Source organism: Tasmannia lanceolata, unplaced genomic scaffold (assembly GCF_043159265.1).
Source record: "Tasmannia lanceolata isolate RefF3 unplaced genomic scaffold, GAP_Taslan_0.1 ptg000013l, whole genome shotgun sequence".
Lineage (NCBI taxonomy): Eukaryota > Viridiplantae > Streptophyta > Magnoliopsida > Canellales > Winteraceae > Tasmannia > Tasmannia lanceolata.
Window position 1 is genome coordinate 45,217,081 of NW_027518690.1, and position 16,887 is coordinate 45,233,967.

Here is a 16,887-nt window from a genome sequence, read left to right on the forward strand (position 1 = left end):
TACACCGGGATTTCCGAGATCTTCCCTGAGGGACACTCCCGCCCTCGGAGGCAAACCGGGGTTACCATGCCCTGAGCTCTGATGCCATTTGTTAATGGGTTACCGCGGATTTGCACCCCATTTCCGCAACATACTGGACTCAATTTTACGGTAGTACAGAAACCAATGCAAACCGGGCCTTTGGACTTTCAGAATCGATTTTAAGTCCAAAACTGATTATTTTACCCGGTGTACCCGGATTTAAGTCTATCATTCTACACTGCTTGAACGATATCATATAGGTGTGGCTGAACCCATATCCACCATCTAATCAAGAGGATCAAACATTGGTGAATGGTATATAAGACGAAAATACAGTCAAACTTTGTGTATCCACTTGCACTGGGTCCTATTTAGAAGTTAACTGGTTAGTGTGCTAATGCGACTTAAAGAACGAGGTTCACGTGCTTAGATGGGGCTCACTGATATGTAGGCTCTACAACAACAAAAATAACAGAAGGGCTCACAAGTCGAGAGAATAATTGCTGAGACATACGTCAAAATACGACCATACCCACAAAAGAACGAAATTACTGGAATAAGGTTACTGTAATAAGGTTACCACTTAATCACTTATCATCCTCTAACTGCTACTGTAGTCCCTGTTTTAAACTACTGATGCGAAGCTTTCCTCTTACCAACATAAACTATTAAGGTAAATAAAGCATCTCCCTAACAACTTAAAAACACAGAAGACCAAAATGAACAAGAAAAATGTTAAAAAGATAGTGTGCCACATGCACATGATTGGCTCCTTTGATCAGACTGGGGCCACAATTCTGACCCATTTCCTTTAACCCCACCTTAATCACATGATCCTAGCCTGTTGATCCATCAAGTCTTCTTTAGGGTTCCGTCAAGAAAAGTTGAAATGTTGATTTTGTAGGCTTTTATATTATGGATGGGGTGCCCATCATGATAAATGGTCTCAATTATACATGTAAGTCCCCATGTGGGATCATAATTGATTGTAAAGATTTCATGTACAAATATAAGCAATCTTTAATTACATATACATTTGATCATATATGTAGTAGAATAAATGGGTGATGATATTTTCACCCCCCTTCATTACTTGCACGCTCCCCTTATAACGTGATTTGACATAAAGTTGCCCACTTTTCAGGTCAAATCACTTTATAAGGGGAGTGTGCATGTAATGCAGGGGAGTGAAGATATCATCTCCCTTAATGACGATGATTATCAATGCGACGTATAAAAGCATATCTGGGAGACACATGTGCTAACTACTCTATGGTTCGGCCTTTAGCAGGTCTATTGATAGAGATCTTCCGTATGGTGACTGTCCATTTGATGGCTCTCCAAACTGTTCTTTGTCTAGGCCCCACAATTGATGTTTCAAATTGCAAATTACACAAGAACCGATCTTAACAGCATCCAATCTACTCCTCATGGGCAAGGCAAAAGGATCATTATTCAAACTCAAAAGGCAAAACGCCATTGATTGAAGTTGAACGGTTAGGATCCATAGATTTAAAGGTTAGGATCCTCCAATCGGGTTGATATTTTTATTGTGATCCATCCGATATAGGGCCTACTAAATGGACTACAATCGATATGGCAGAAACTAAAGCAAGCCACCAATTGGGGTGGCCCTAAAGACTATTGATAGCAATGCCTAAGTTGCCTACTGCTCTTAAAATGACAGACATGAACTTACTGCAGAAGCTATTTACTTGGAATAATAACATACCTTTAGTCAGCAGTGATGGTAGAAGAAAGACACTTTTGTACACTGGATTGATAGATGCAAAGGAACCCGAAAAGGTAGCTCATAAAACCTTTAATCTCCAATAGCCTTGCAGTGATTGTAGAAATTTACCCTACTTCAGTGGACCACGACACTATTTCTCAAGAAATATGATGATGTTATGAAAACTATAGCTTTTGATACATCTGTAAAAATCCATATCCTTAAGCTGATGGGGCCCGTGTCATCATCATCACTCAACACATTGGGGGCCACAATACTATTTCTTATGTTTTGCTGTTGACATGTGACATCTGGTTACAACACCCATGTCTACCATGAAATAATGAGCTTGAAAGAATACAAGCATTGGAATCACAAGTTTAATAAAATAGAAAAGGTACCCTCCCTTTTCACCAGGAGGGGAGAGAATATCTAACTAATGAAAGCAGACATTGACCGGTGGTAAGAAAGACGCTGTTAATGGAGGAGTTGGTTTGAAGAATAATCATGTCGTGAGGTGTAATTAAAAAGATGACAGATTTCTCTTTAGAAACATGACAGATTTCTCTAACAACCTCCAATTGAAAAAAGAAATCACCATGATTGTGGGTGTTGGTACCATTTTTCTACTCTCTAAATCAGAGGAATGTCTAGATCTGACAAGAAAGATAATCAAAAGAGTAACCCCACACACTCCATGATTCTACTCAATTATCATTGTTTTATTTTTATTTTTGGACAAACACCATGGGTTTGAATGGCTTGTTTCAGCAAAAAATGAATATATTAATTATAAGGTAGTATGTAAAACCCTTTTCTTGCATCATTATAATCGGCCACCGAGGGATTTGTACTTTACATTGGTGAAAATTTGAAAGGGAAATGATACATTCACCCTTTTTTACTTGGGAGAGCCCCATCTAGGGTAAAAGAGTAGTCATAAACATAGTTTAAAATTTTGGTTTCGGACCCAGAAACCAAAATTTTGAAATTTCAGTTTCGGTACCGGTTTTGGACTCCTGAAACCGAAATTTCAAAATTTCGGTCGAAATCTAGTACTCAAACGAAATGATTATTTTATTCAATATTAAAATTCGGCCGAAATTACCGAAATTTTGGTAATTTCGGTCGAAATTTCGGTGAAATATTAAATTAATTAAAAAAAACAGGATTTTTGGGTTTTTTTTAGAAAAAAATGAACTTTCGACCGAAATTCTGAAATTTCGGCCGAAATAAAATACCGTTTCGGTTTTTCGCCATTTCGGTGTCGGTCTCCAGACTCTCTCGGTCTCCAGACTCTCCACCGAAATTCAAAATTTAAAACAATGGTCATAAATACAATAGAGGGGATTGTCCCAGGTAAAAAGAAGAGGCGAATATTTCACTTCCCAAATTGAAAATATCAGCTACATTTTAGACATGTCTCTGACTAAGTTTATGCGTGACTGAGAGCGTGCTTGGCAACTGTTAGACCGAAAATCGGTAACAGGTACAGCAGTGACGTAAGAGTTGAGCTGGATAACCAAAGGAGCTGAGTCCTGGGGGGACCGGAGTGAACGAGTAGTGAAGTGGCTAGAAGCGAGTCCTGCTATGAGGGCTGAGTCCTGCACAAGGCAAGCGAGGTCAGAAGACCAACCCTAGTTTTACTCCGGACAGGCCCTTCGACACTCAAGTCAGTATGAGCAGGAGTGAAGGGGAGAAGTCTAAGAGTTTGGGTGGAGAGGGTTTTTCGCATTACCCGTTTTTCGTATTACCCGTTGGTTTGAGCTTTGATCCTCTATTTATAGGGGAAAACCTGGTGAGGTGTCCAGGACAGGTGGCGGCCTGTGAGAGGCTGGAGTTCACCTACTCCAGGACAGGTGGCGGCCTGTGAGAGGCTGAGGTTCACCTACTCCAGGACAGGTGGCGGCCTGTGAGAGGCTGGGATTTTTACACCCCATCAGCAACCATTTACAGGATTCTCCCCCATTTTAGGGGTGTAGAATGAGAAAAGCAATAATATCTCAAAAATCTCATTCGAGTATCTGACCCACTAAGCCGGTTTCCGAGTTTTTACCTTGTTTTTTTTTCATTTGAAGAGCATTTTTGTCTTCTTTTTCAACTTATAACCAGGATTCTTTGGAGCAGCTAATAGTCGCTTCCAAAGATTGTCATCAACATTTAATTGGGCAAGAATGAGAAGCCTTGCTGAACACGTCCTAAGCATATGCTGAAATACAATTTTTTTTTTGGCACTTCATTCTTTAAAGTCACCGTTATAGTTTTGCAAATTGTGGTGTAGGAATACCTTTTATTCATTTGTGCTGTTAAACAAAAAATGCAGGCTGTGGCGGGGAAGGGGATTGTGAATGATTAATTCAACTTTTCTGAATTTCATCTTACAGCCAAAAAATAGTTCTATTGGTAAGTTCACATGAATATGATTAGGGGAATTATCTTGGGTGATGATAAATTTGCACCCCCTGTAGGATAATTCGCACCCATTTAACGTGAATTGATAATTAGTTTTTGCACCTTCAACGGGTGCGAATAATCCTACATGGGGTGTGAATTTATCATCCCCATTATCTTTAGTCTTTAGTTAGGAAGGATGACGTATGGGTGCAACTCGGGTCAGGCGGGTCGGGTCTAATTTTTTACAAGAAAACCCGAGATTCGTAAACCCAACCCTATGCAAGATAGTTTCTTGGGTTGGGTTGGGTTTGGTCAGGCCGGGTTTTCATTTTTTAAGTAGGATGGTGACTAATTTTAAAGATTGTAGGGGAAAAACAAATCTTCACACCAAAAATCTCTAAATTTATGTCATCGAGTGATAAATTTAAGGATACTATATTTTCACATAACATATACATGATCACCTCAATGAAAACAATTGTATCAATATATTGGAAAATAATATGCTATGTTATTCAAGAGATATTTAAGAAAGTCACAGTACACACATATGAGTAGGGTCGGGTTTCGGGTTTTTTTTTCTTTAAACCCGGCCCTACCCAAGATTGAGTCGGGTTTTCCAATTTAAAACCCGACCCTACCCAAGACCCATGATTTCTAAACCCGACCCATGTTATCTCCGGGTCGGGAGGTTGGGTTTTACCAGATCCAAGTTGTAGCCCTAGGATGACGTATAGACATGTAGCATGTGAAAGAACCAATTACTCCAGAAACTTAAGCTGTTAGTGTTGGTGTAATTTAATCATATATACTTTAACACCCCTCTCTCACCCGTGACCCCTCTTTTTGGTCCCTCTTTTGGGTTGTGTGGACCCCGATCCGAGATAGGCGGCGAGGGAACGGGTCCCTACCACCCTCTGGATCATCCACGTGTGAAGGAGAGCTCTACCGAGGAACTCTCAAAATGGATGCCACCCTCATAGCATAGCACGAGTGGCGATATAAAAAGAAAGAGATATGTCTCGATCCGGAGCCAAGGCTCGAAACCCAGACATACCTGAAATAAACTCAGAGTCGCCATCCATGGATATGCCATGGAACCCTAAAATCAAATCCTCTGTGCAATGGATAACCAGAAATATATATGGGTTCGTGCCTGGTTACGAATGGGGAAGGTCTGAGAGCACCCCCAATTCGTCCGAGTGCAAGCACTTGGTCTCTTATGCCATTTTTAGTAACTCCAAAGAAGTTTGAATAAAAATCATATGAAATGGGCACAATCTTCAGGACTCGTCTACCTAAGCATGCATTTCCTGAGGATAAAAATAATAAACACATATAAAATAAAATGAAAGATGTGCTACCTAAGCAATGCTAGGTTATGAGTGACAAGCCTAACGGGTGTCTAAGTTCTGATGCGCAAACACATGCAAGCTATAGCTAAAGGTATAGGATCAGTACAAAAAGTAAGAAAACACATCAAAACATACGATGACTACACAACAAATCCTAAGACTCTAAATTATTAGCCCGAGTCCTCGGATGGTCTGGTATTCATCCAAAGAAGCCTACGTATCCCCGCCTCCACGAGAATCAAGGCAACGTAGTTCTTCGCACCTATTCTAAGCTAGGATGCCTAAGACACCTAAACCTCTATCTTAGACTCGATCTAAAAGACCGGACTAGTTATTAAAAGCTTCTTGTACGATTATTTAAATTCCAGTGAATTGTGAATTTTAGGACACCCTATATGCCCTAACTAAATGCAGGTTAGCCCTAAGCTAATGCAGGTGGTTCCTACAACCTATGTGTAACTAGGCTGTATTTCCTAAGGAAAACAATGGGATTACTAGCGCATTCTAGACCTAGTCATCAGTCGGCGATGTGAATCACCAACCGACCGGACGGAGGCGCTCCTATAACTCTAGGACAAACCCCTAACTCTAAAACAAGCACACAATAACCACAACAAATCAAAGACAAACCACCTAACTCTAAAAGAAACTCTTTATCTAGGAGAAACTCCTAACTCTAAAGGAAGAGCTTTTTGAAAACACAGTTTTAAAGAAAAGAAGGTTAAAATATATTTATTTACAAAGCTTGGCTGGACCTGAGATAAGAATCTCAAGCTGCACTACGTACCTCGTGGAAGAGGATCAAGCCAACGTAGTTCGAAACGAACTCTCAAATTACGCTTCTATACTCAACACTTTAGATTTTTTAAAGGTTTTTGATGTTTTCACCCTTTTGGTCAAAGACCGGAGGGAAAATACAAAACAACAACCTAGAGTTAAAAGGAGAAACTAGGCTCTAATAATACCATTATAAGAGCAAATGAGTCCAAGACTCTCTAATAGCAGTAACTGACGAATAAATGAGTCAAAGACTCTCTAATAAAAGCAACCGAAGGATAAAAGAGTTAAAGACTCTCCAAAAAGAGCAACTGAAGGATACAAGAGTAAAAGACTCTTCAAAAGAGAGCAAATGAGGGATACAAGAGTCAAAGACTCTTCAAAGAGAGCAACTGAGGGATACGAGAGTCAAAGACTCTTCAAAAGGAGCAACTGAGAGATACAAGAGTCAAAGACTCTTCAAAAGGAGCAACTGAGAGATACAAGAGTCAAAGACTCTTCAAAAAGAGCTGGAAACACGAGTCAAAGACTCCACTGACAACAACACAAGTCAAAGACTCCACTGATAACAACATCACACAAACAAATGAGTCAAAGACTCTCTTAAAGAAAAGGAAACACGAGTCAAAGACTCCACTAACGCCAACTAAAGGATAAATGAGTCAGAGACTCCCTAAAAGAAAAGGAACATGAGTCAAAGACCCCACTATTACCAACTAAAAGATAACTGAGTCAAAGACTCTCTAGAAAAACCAATAAGAGAAAGATTGAGTCAAAAACTCTTTAATAACAACACCTGAAAGACAAATGAGTCAAAGACTCTCCTACAATACCACCGAAAAGGCAAATGAGTCAAAGACTCTCCTATAACATCACCTAAAAGGCGAATGAGTCAAAGACTCTCTAATAACACTATCTAAAGGATGAATGAGTCAAAGACTCTCTAATCAAGGCTGACTCCTATGCGAATGGACTATCGAATAAGGAGAAGCTCACAAGCAAAAGGAATAAAAGACCTTGTGCATATTTGGCAAAGGTAAAACACCCAGCCGGGCCGGACAGCTACCTAGCCCTAGGATGCAACAAATGTGCAACCCAACACCCATAAGGGTAGGGGTATGAAGCCAAGCCGAGTAGGGTGTTCTCCCAAAACCAAACGGCGCACAAAGAGGACTAACGAGAGAATGAGACCGGGCGGGTCTCCCAAACACACACAAAGATGGGCTCCAAGTAACCTTATCATTGCCCTTGCAAGGGGGAAGCAAGGCTAAGACAACTAATTGACCAAATTGGTCTCTAATTAACAGAGGTACAAATTGAGGTGCAACCTCAGAGATGATTCTACAAATGAGGCCAAGCAGGCCTTCTAAAGGCTAATCATTTATCAAAATCAAAGCAACCTCCCTGAGGTTAAGCTAAAAATGAGGCTTGCCTCCAAAGGACGATCGCCTAACGAGACAAAGTATGTCTTCTAGTACAGGTTCTAGTATCTAAAGAAGTCTAAAAGAAATCTAGAAGACTGTGTTAGTCTAATCAAAATAGAGAAGAAAAAGGCTACCAGGTAATCTCAAATTTCCATTCAATTATTATAAAAACAAATCAAGTATTAGCAAAGTATGATTTACAACTAAAGAGTGCACAATCTGTAAGAATAGCAATCATAAAATGATAAACAACATTAATTAGTCCAGACCAGCCGCTGGATAGCCTAATAAAGTAAAAACAATATCAAACACTTCAATGCCAACCACAAACCCCAATACGGGGACTCCAATGAAATCAGATGATGCCAAAGTAATCATCTGATTTCCTACACGTATAATATTTCTACAAACCGCCTTGAAATCAGACGATATTCGTGTCAAGGACATCGAATAGTGCAAATCATCTGATTTCCTTCTTCAATTAAACAATTTATTTAAAATAAAATTAATTAGCCCAGACCAGCCGCTGGGTAGCCTATGACTTCAACATCTGAGACATGTTAGATAACACAAAGATCATTGTCAAAGATAACATCAGTCTTTACACCTTTGTTAACAGCATTAAAGCACAAGTTTCCACATTCCAGTTACTATCATTGCCAAAGTGAAATAACCCATATAGTGGATGCAAACAACATTATGAAATTAATCGCCTGAAAAAGAAGTTTGTAGGACAAAATCGTTGCAATCCCAACAAGATTTTCAAATGAAGCACTGATTTCTAACACAACTCAGAGAACATTAACAAACAATCAACGAAATTGGAATACCATCAAAAGACCATTTCAATGATTATTACATATTCTGAGGAAAATCATCTACACAATCAGAGAAATCAAAACAAAGGCATATAGTATGATTCCTAATTACTGTTGTATTCCACAAATAACCAAGAATTCAATATGATGAGGGAGATTCAATCTTAAGCTACCACCAGATTCTAAGGAAATCACTATAAAAATCACTGAAATCTAAGTAGAGCTTATAAAATCTAAGCATCAGGCTATGGTAATACCAATGAAATCACAGGAAAATCAATGGAGATTGAAATAGTGTTTGTACAATTTGTGAAGGGTATTTTTACCTGTCCTAAAAAAACAAAACTCAGAAATCCAACATGCAAAGCAACACATTTCTCATTTTAAATCAAAGAGATAAAAAATAAAAAATAAATAAAAATATATATATATATATATATATATACCTCATGAGATGATAATCTGAACTACTGAATGAGGATTAGAGCTAGATAAACAGAGCAAAACGCAAATGACCCCTAGCTTGCAGTTCATCAGAATTTGAAGGGGATTTGCCGGATTCGATGAGAGATCACCAGGGATGGTGATAGACTAATGGAATCTACTGATAATGGTAGATGTTAGGGTTGGTTGCAGAGAAATGGGTTTCGATATTCAGAAATAGAGGTAGGGATATGGAGTTAGGGCTTAGAGATTGGGATAAAAACAGAGAGAAGAAAAACTAAAGGAATGAGAACAAAGTCTTGTCGGAAATTGACCGGATCTCCGGCATGAAACGATCGGAGAAAAGGAGTTTAAGGAATTTAAGGATTTTAAATGATCTAGATGAATCTGTGGTGTAAATCTGGGGGAAATCACAGATCTAGTATTAATGGAAATAGAGAAGAGGATCGAAATAAACACACAGATCTAGGATTTTATAAAAACAAAGCTTCAGATCTAGGATTTGAGGCAGGAATATGGAGTTAGGGCTTAGAGATTGGGATAAAAGAGGAGGTATTGTGATCGGCAATGACGAAAATAGGTGCGAGTGTATAAACTTACGGAAGTTGGTGGCCGGAACTCCAAGAATCCGCCGGAGAAGATGAAGAAGCTTTCTCTCCCTTCTCTCTCTCTCTCTTACATTCATTCTTCCTCTCTCCCTCTTTTCTCGGATTTCAGATCTCAGATCTGGGATTTCAGATCTCAGATCTGGAATCTAGCAAGGATACGGCCGGAGCTTGGGTCACCGGAATCAATGGTGTTTGCCGAGGTTAGGGTTTGGATTAAAAGAAAAAATGGGTTTGCCAAACAGGGCCAGCATATAAGGATCGAAAGAGGAGAAGTTTTAACAGAGTAATGGAGGCCACGGCGGTGGAAATCGGGGTTGGAACTGAGCTCTGGCAATGTTGCCGAAGAAAATAGATCCAAAATCCCCAACTCTCTTTCTCTTTTACGCTCTCAAAGTGCAGAAACCCTAAAAATCAGATCTCTCCCCCCTCTCACGAGCTCTCTATCTCTTCAATATATAGGAAAATGAAAATTTTTTGAACCTCTTTTCCCCCTTGGACCACCTTATTTCAGATGTTTCACCCCCCATTCGCATCACAGATGCTCATGATGAGCTTGTCTACTTCCAGACTTCGGAATCACCCCTCAACTCGGCTAACCTACCCCTCTTTCACCATTAGACAAGGGAAATGATATCAGTTCAACCCAGCTTTGATAACGACACAAACTCGGCTTGCCTTTTCTGCCCATTTTCGTTCATTTCACTTAAAATTTTGCGGGTACACTCTTGAGACTCCAACCCATCCTATGGCACAAATAGGGACTCTAAAACACTCATTTGATAAGATTTTTAACCACATAACACTATTAAAGGTACGGTCAAAATGGGGTGTCTACAGGTTGGTCGTGGATTCTTAATATCAAAGAGTTGGGCTTTGAACCCAGAACTTGTCATGATGCAATAGCTGTCATACCATGTAAAAATTCAGGGAGTGTTGAAGTATAAATGATTAGATAACACCAACTCCAACAGCTGAAGCTTTTAGAGTAATTGGTTGTTTCACACAGCCAAAATGTACACTGAATCAAACATAATAATTGGAAGATCAAACTCATGAAGATACGTTTTAGGATATGGGGCTCTCTGCATTGGGCACCAACAAATGAATGGTTAAGATCATCAATAATGTGAGTCCCACTGCACTTTTGGCTGCACGTGTAGCTACTAAGCGACCCCCATGTAAAAACTGCAAAGGTCGTTCATTTTTTGTAGGACCCACCAGCAATGCATCATCCCTTGTAATCTCCCAAATCAATGGGTGCCCACTAGATCAAGCACCCTAATCACAATATCACTATTGAGGCTCATCAGTTTATATTTTAAGAGAAATTATATGGCGCACGACGGGCAAGTCCCGTGTTGGGGGTACGTCAAAAGTACCGCCTTGATATTCGTTCCAACAGCAGCCTCTTAAAAAGTGGGCTTCTATTGGATCAAATATCAAGGGCGGTACCGCCCACACAGGATTCAACGGTTAGATCTTCTTCTCTTTGTACCTACGAACAGAATTGTTAAATTATTACCAATGGAACGGAAGAAATATTAACTCTTGCTTTGAGATAATCCACTGAAAAGGCGAGGTCCATAGCATCAATCAGTCTTTTCCAATGCGATAAAGTTACATAGTGTCTATTTTTTCTTGGATAAAATAACGGGTGTTTCCACGGGTTTTCATTGGCATCGTGTTCATACCGTCGTATTGAATGATCCCGGCAGGTTACTTTCCGTATAAAAACTAACATTTTAAAACGCATATTTTGATAAGGTGAGGCCCATCAATTTTAGCCCCATCATAGATGCACGGGGTCTACAATTTTATACCCTTGAGTGGGCCATCTCCACTCAAATCCATGCAGAGTGGGGCTTACCTTTTTATACCTCATGCTTTGATACGGTAGGACCCACCAGATGGGAAAAGAAGTTGGGTGAAGTCCATGTGATAAGGTTTGTCTTCTTTAATGCGTGGGGAGATAATAGGGGCAAGAAGATGGTCAGTTATAGTGTTCAAAAAACATATGGCTGCTTGTTACAAGCTTAGCCAACCCTTAAATTGAATGTACACAGCTGAGTTTAGACCCAGTATTTATCCTGCAAAGGAATTTCAAGCTTGCCTTCATATGTCCTGCACATAACATAGGATGGGACGAAAGAAAATCTCAACCCGACTGATCCAAGTTGCACCTCTAGTCTCATCCTACATCGGATATATCATGCCTATGTAACAGACCACAAAAATATATGATTTAGCTTAACCTGGCAGAATAATAAATCAAAGATCATCCAATCAAGGTTTTTCTTAATTTTATTTGACGTACTAATTGTTGCCGTTCTGAGAGACAGACCCGATCATGTAAACGAGGGAGAAGTGGATTCCAATGAATGTTTTTAGGAAGGAACAAGTAAGTGACTTTCTTTTTAGCGTTTTGCTAATGGGTGCCATTAGGGCACTTGTTAAGCATCATTTAGTGGCCCTCGGGATGATGAATTTACACATAACGGATTAACGGGTGTAAAAGTATACAAAATCTCCAGAAAGGTGCAAAAGTATAAAAGTATGTGTAAAATCATGTTCCATTAAATGATTGCAAAAGTATAAAATCTGCAGCATTCCATATTCCCAAAGAAACGCTCAGCAAAATAGAAAAAATTCTAAGAGACTATATTTGGGCTGGATCTTCGTTCGAGAAAACCTACCACCCTGTATCATGGAATACAATTTGCAATCCTAAATCTGAAGGTGGTCTAGGAATCAGAAAGCTGGCGGATTTGAACCAGGCCGCTCAGATCAAACAGCTGTGGCGCATCTTATCCAACAGAGTCTCCCCCTGGGTTATATGGTTTGATCGCAAATACATCAGAGGCAGGAGCTTCTGGAGCCTCCCCATGCCTTCTTCACCTTCTTGGGCAGCTAGGAGCATTCTAAAAACCCACGACATTGCCTCCAATCATATTTGTTACATTGTAGGCTCTCAGGCCCCTCTCAAATTTTGGACAGACTCATGGCATCCTAATGGCTCCATTGCCTCCCAGATTTCATTCTCCATCATTAACTTCATCCCGCAAAATGCTTCTATTGACGAAGCTAAATCTCAGGGATGGTGGAGTTTGATCCAGGAACAACCCCTTCTCTAGGACCTTAAAAAGATCATCATTTCTGGTCTTTTTTTCCGAATCTGCAATGTCTTCTCCGATTTGGAAACCTGAATCTGATGGTAAATTCAGAATTATGAGCGCTTGGGACACCATCAAAACTCATAATCCTAAGCCTCCATGGGCTCCATCGATTTGGTTTATAGGACACACCCCAAAGTTCAGCATCTCCTCATGGCAAGCGATGCAAAACAAGCTATGCACCAGAGACAAGCTCCATTTCCTCAGCCCCAACCAAGACTAATCATGCCTCCTATGCAATTCCGCTCCGGAAAGCATTAACCACATCTTCAATTGCTCTTTCTCTGCATGGATATGGCGCTTGATACTTCGTCGCATCTCTACCAGGAAGAAGCAAATGAAATCTCTCTCTGAAGAAGAATACTAGATCAGAAATAAGTTCAAGAGGAAGGGGCAGTCATATTCTCTTGCCAGAACCCTTCTCACTGCTTCTATCTATTTTATCTGGTAAGAAAGAAATGCGAGGCTCTTTGAAAACAAAAAAACTCACAAACCGATCCTCCTAAACAGAATTGTCAGCTCTTCGAGGAACCGCATCTTACATTTAAACCTGGAGGATGAGGACTCTGAAGAAAATCGAAGAATTGCGGGTGCTTTCAACCTGCCTCTGGTCAGCAAATCAACTGAAACAAAATTTTGTCAATGGGAGCCTCCGGCCAAACCTGAAGCTAAGCTAAATTCCGATGCCTCACTCGTTGGAGATGACGCTTCTATTGAGTGTCTCCTTCGGGACCACTTGGGGAGCATTATTTCCCTCTTCTCGGTCAACTGTGACACCCTCTCAATTCAAGAATTAGAGATTGACGCAATCTTTCATGGGCTGAATCTTGCCGTCCTCCACCAAGTAAAGAACCTGTGGATAGAATCTGATTCACTCCTTGCAGTCATGGTTATTCACCTCCTATGGCCTTGCCATTCACCTCCTATGGCCTTGCCCATGGAGGAAAATCCCTTCCCTTGAAAAAATCAGATCCATCCTCAATTCTCTCGAGAGCTGGAAGCTTACTCACATTTGGCGCGAAGGCAACAGAGCTGCAGATTTTTTTATCTAAACCAAACTGTATTTGTAAAGGAAATCCATCCCTATTGACTCGGTCCCTGATAAGCTTCTTAATATTGTTTCGGAACACTTTTCCGGCATGGCTTACCCGAGATTGTAATCTTCTTTTGCTGTCTTCTGTAATCTTCTTCTTATTTTAATTCTCCCCCGGAGGCTATCAAATGGATGGTTTGGATCATCCTATGGTTCATGTCGTACAATAACATTAAGGCCCAGTTGTAGGCCCCACTTATATTTTTCAAAATGAAGTGTACGGTCCACACAATAGGATGATCCAAGCCGTCCATTTGATGGACCGCAACGTAAATATGTTGTACCCAAAATCATTTCCACAGGATGATCACAACCCTCCGATCTATAAGGTTTCCATAATATTTTGGGGTGTAACCTATTTACATTGTGGGCCATCGAATGGATGGTTTGGATCATCCTATGGTGGGGCCTATCTTGCTTGATGTAGTGTTGTATGACTGTAGAGTAGAGGGGGTGGTTTTATTCTAGAAGGGGAGAGAAAATGGGAGTGAATGCTTAGCCAGCAAAAACTAAAAAGTAGATCGGAAATGTGCTTTACAGTTAGTGGGCCGTCGGGGGGGGCAATATCAGTGCCCTTAGTTTAGACTTTTAAATTTTAAAGGGCCTTGTTTAATAGTCTCAATTATCTGAAAGTTGACAATTCATATTAACTCCCATGCTACACGTGGCATCTACACGATGATAAAAACGGGTCATCAAGTGGGCCATGACAGGATGGGACAGGGTTATGAATATGATATCTTTGATTGAAATGAAGCTCCCCCTGTTCGTTTATGATTTTGAGAATCGATACTGAGTGAATCGAGAGTCCAATAATAACTGGTTTTGGACTCAAAATCGATTCTCAAAATCCAAAACAAATTGGGCCTATAATAGGAGATGAGACGACCGAGTCATTCACTTGTGCAGCTAAATTGATTGAAAATGACCTCTATCTACAAAAAAAAAGGGCAATGATATTTTCCCCTCCCTGATGGATATTTTCACTCCCTTTAACAGAAATCGTTTATTAGAGAAATATTAAGGTTAATGTTAAAAACCCCATTCAAAAAATTAATAATGTAGATTACATATTCATTTATATTACCTATCGCATGGGAAATTGTGAAAAATACTGATCTCAAATCTTCTAGAAAATCTGTAGAAAATTTTACATATTCATCTATATTACACATTAATTTTTGTGGATGTCGTGTGCTAATGTCGGACGCGTATGGTGGCTGGTCTAAATTTTAGGTCCTAAAAACTTTTACCCAAGATAAATCTTTATTACATCGGAAGAAAAACATTTAGATGGAAAAAACAATTAGCTAGGCAAATGTCGTGTTTCCATGATTTAAAGGGAATTGATATGGTTATGGTTAAATTAGAATGATGTTATCATAAATTGAAGGTCCCTCCAAATAAAAATAAAATAGGGTTGATTGTTGATAAATATTTATTGGATTGCAGGAAAAAATTGGGGGAATTTCTTTTCCCCAGCTTACCTATCAAAAAACTATGTCCATATGATCATTCCCATATGATGATCCTACCCTACAATCTATAGAGGAATGGTATATTTTGGAAACCTCTATAGATCATTGGGTTGGGATCATCCTATGGAAATGATTTTTCGCACACAATCTATGGTGTATGTCCGTATAGTCAAGTATTTTTCAACAAGTACCGTACAACCTATACCATAGGATGATCCAAACCATCCATTTGATGGGCCACAATATAAATCAATTGTTCCCAAAAAAATCATTTCCATATGATGATCCTAGCCCTACAAACCTTGTCATACAATCTATTTACATTGTGGCCCATCAAATGGATGGATCGGATAATCCTATGGTGTAAGACGTATAGAACTTGTGAGTGCCTACAAACATCTAGGTTTTGTGGCCCACAATATCTTAATTTTTCTTTTATCCTGAGAAATTGTATGATGAAAGGCCGTATAAACACGTAAAGGTGGTACGACAGAGGTGCCACCCTTGATATTTGATCCAACAGTGAGCTTCCGTTGGATCAAATATCAAGGGTGGGATGATGGGTACATCATACCTGTTCATGTGGCTTTTCATCATATAATTTCTCAAACGGATTTTTTAAGATTTTTTTTTTGTATAGGAATTTGCTAGCCGCCATCGCCGAGGCCACCTGTCGGCTTGTCGTCCATCCGTTGCTGCAAAGATTGGGCGAAGTACGATTTGTGCAAAGGTGGCTAGCAATAAATAATAATCATTGGCAGAATACTAAGTTTTAAATGAAAAATTACAGACAAATGGAAGTGAAGTAGAAAAATTAAGGAAAAATACCAAAGCAATGTAGTAAAATATAACAATTACGGAAAAAACTACAAAGAAAAATCAACATTTATATGAGAATTATGGAAAAAAGGGCAGAATTAAAAGGAGACAGGTGCGTTTTTTGTCGTATTGTAGGGGTAAGAGGGTCAGGGAAATGACGAAAAAACCATAGAAACCAAGGAGATTTACAAAAGAATAGCTACCAACAGGCGGGACATGAGGAGAATTTAACGAAAAGAATGTGCCGAAAAATATAGGATTCTCCCTTTTAGACTTTTAGTATATTTAGGATTTGGAGTTAACGGTTCACCTCCCCCTTCATATATCCTAACAGTATCTGTTATGTATTTAAGGGGGGGGGGGGGGGTGAATATCCATCGCGGGGAAGGGGGGACCAAACAAAATTGGATATACAGGCATGACTTTCAAAGTAAATTGACGAAAATACCCTTGTACATGACGATAAGTCTGTAACAACATCAACTCGACCAAGCTGGCACCTATGACGACGTTCATAAGCGCTTATGGTCAAACGATGGCGGGCCTTGCAGTAGTGGCCCGTATTAATAAAACCATAGGGATCCGACAATCCTAGCCGTATGATGATTAACGACCTTTCAAATGGATAAAAAACAGGTTGGTCGACAGTTCACAATCTACATATACATTGTTATCAGACAATCCCGATCGTCTGATAAAAATGGACCCCATGGTGAGATTTGTGGGGGCACAATTTGGAATGTAACCGTGGGGT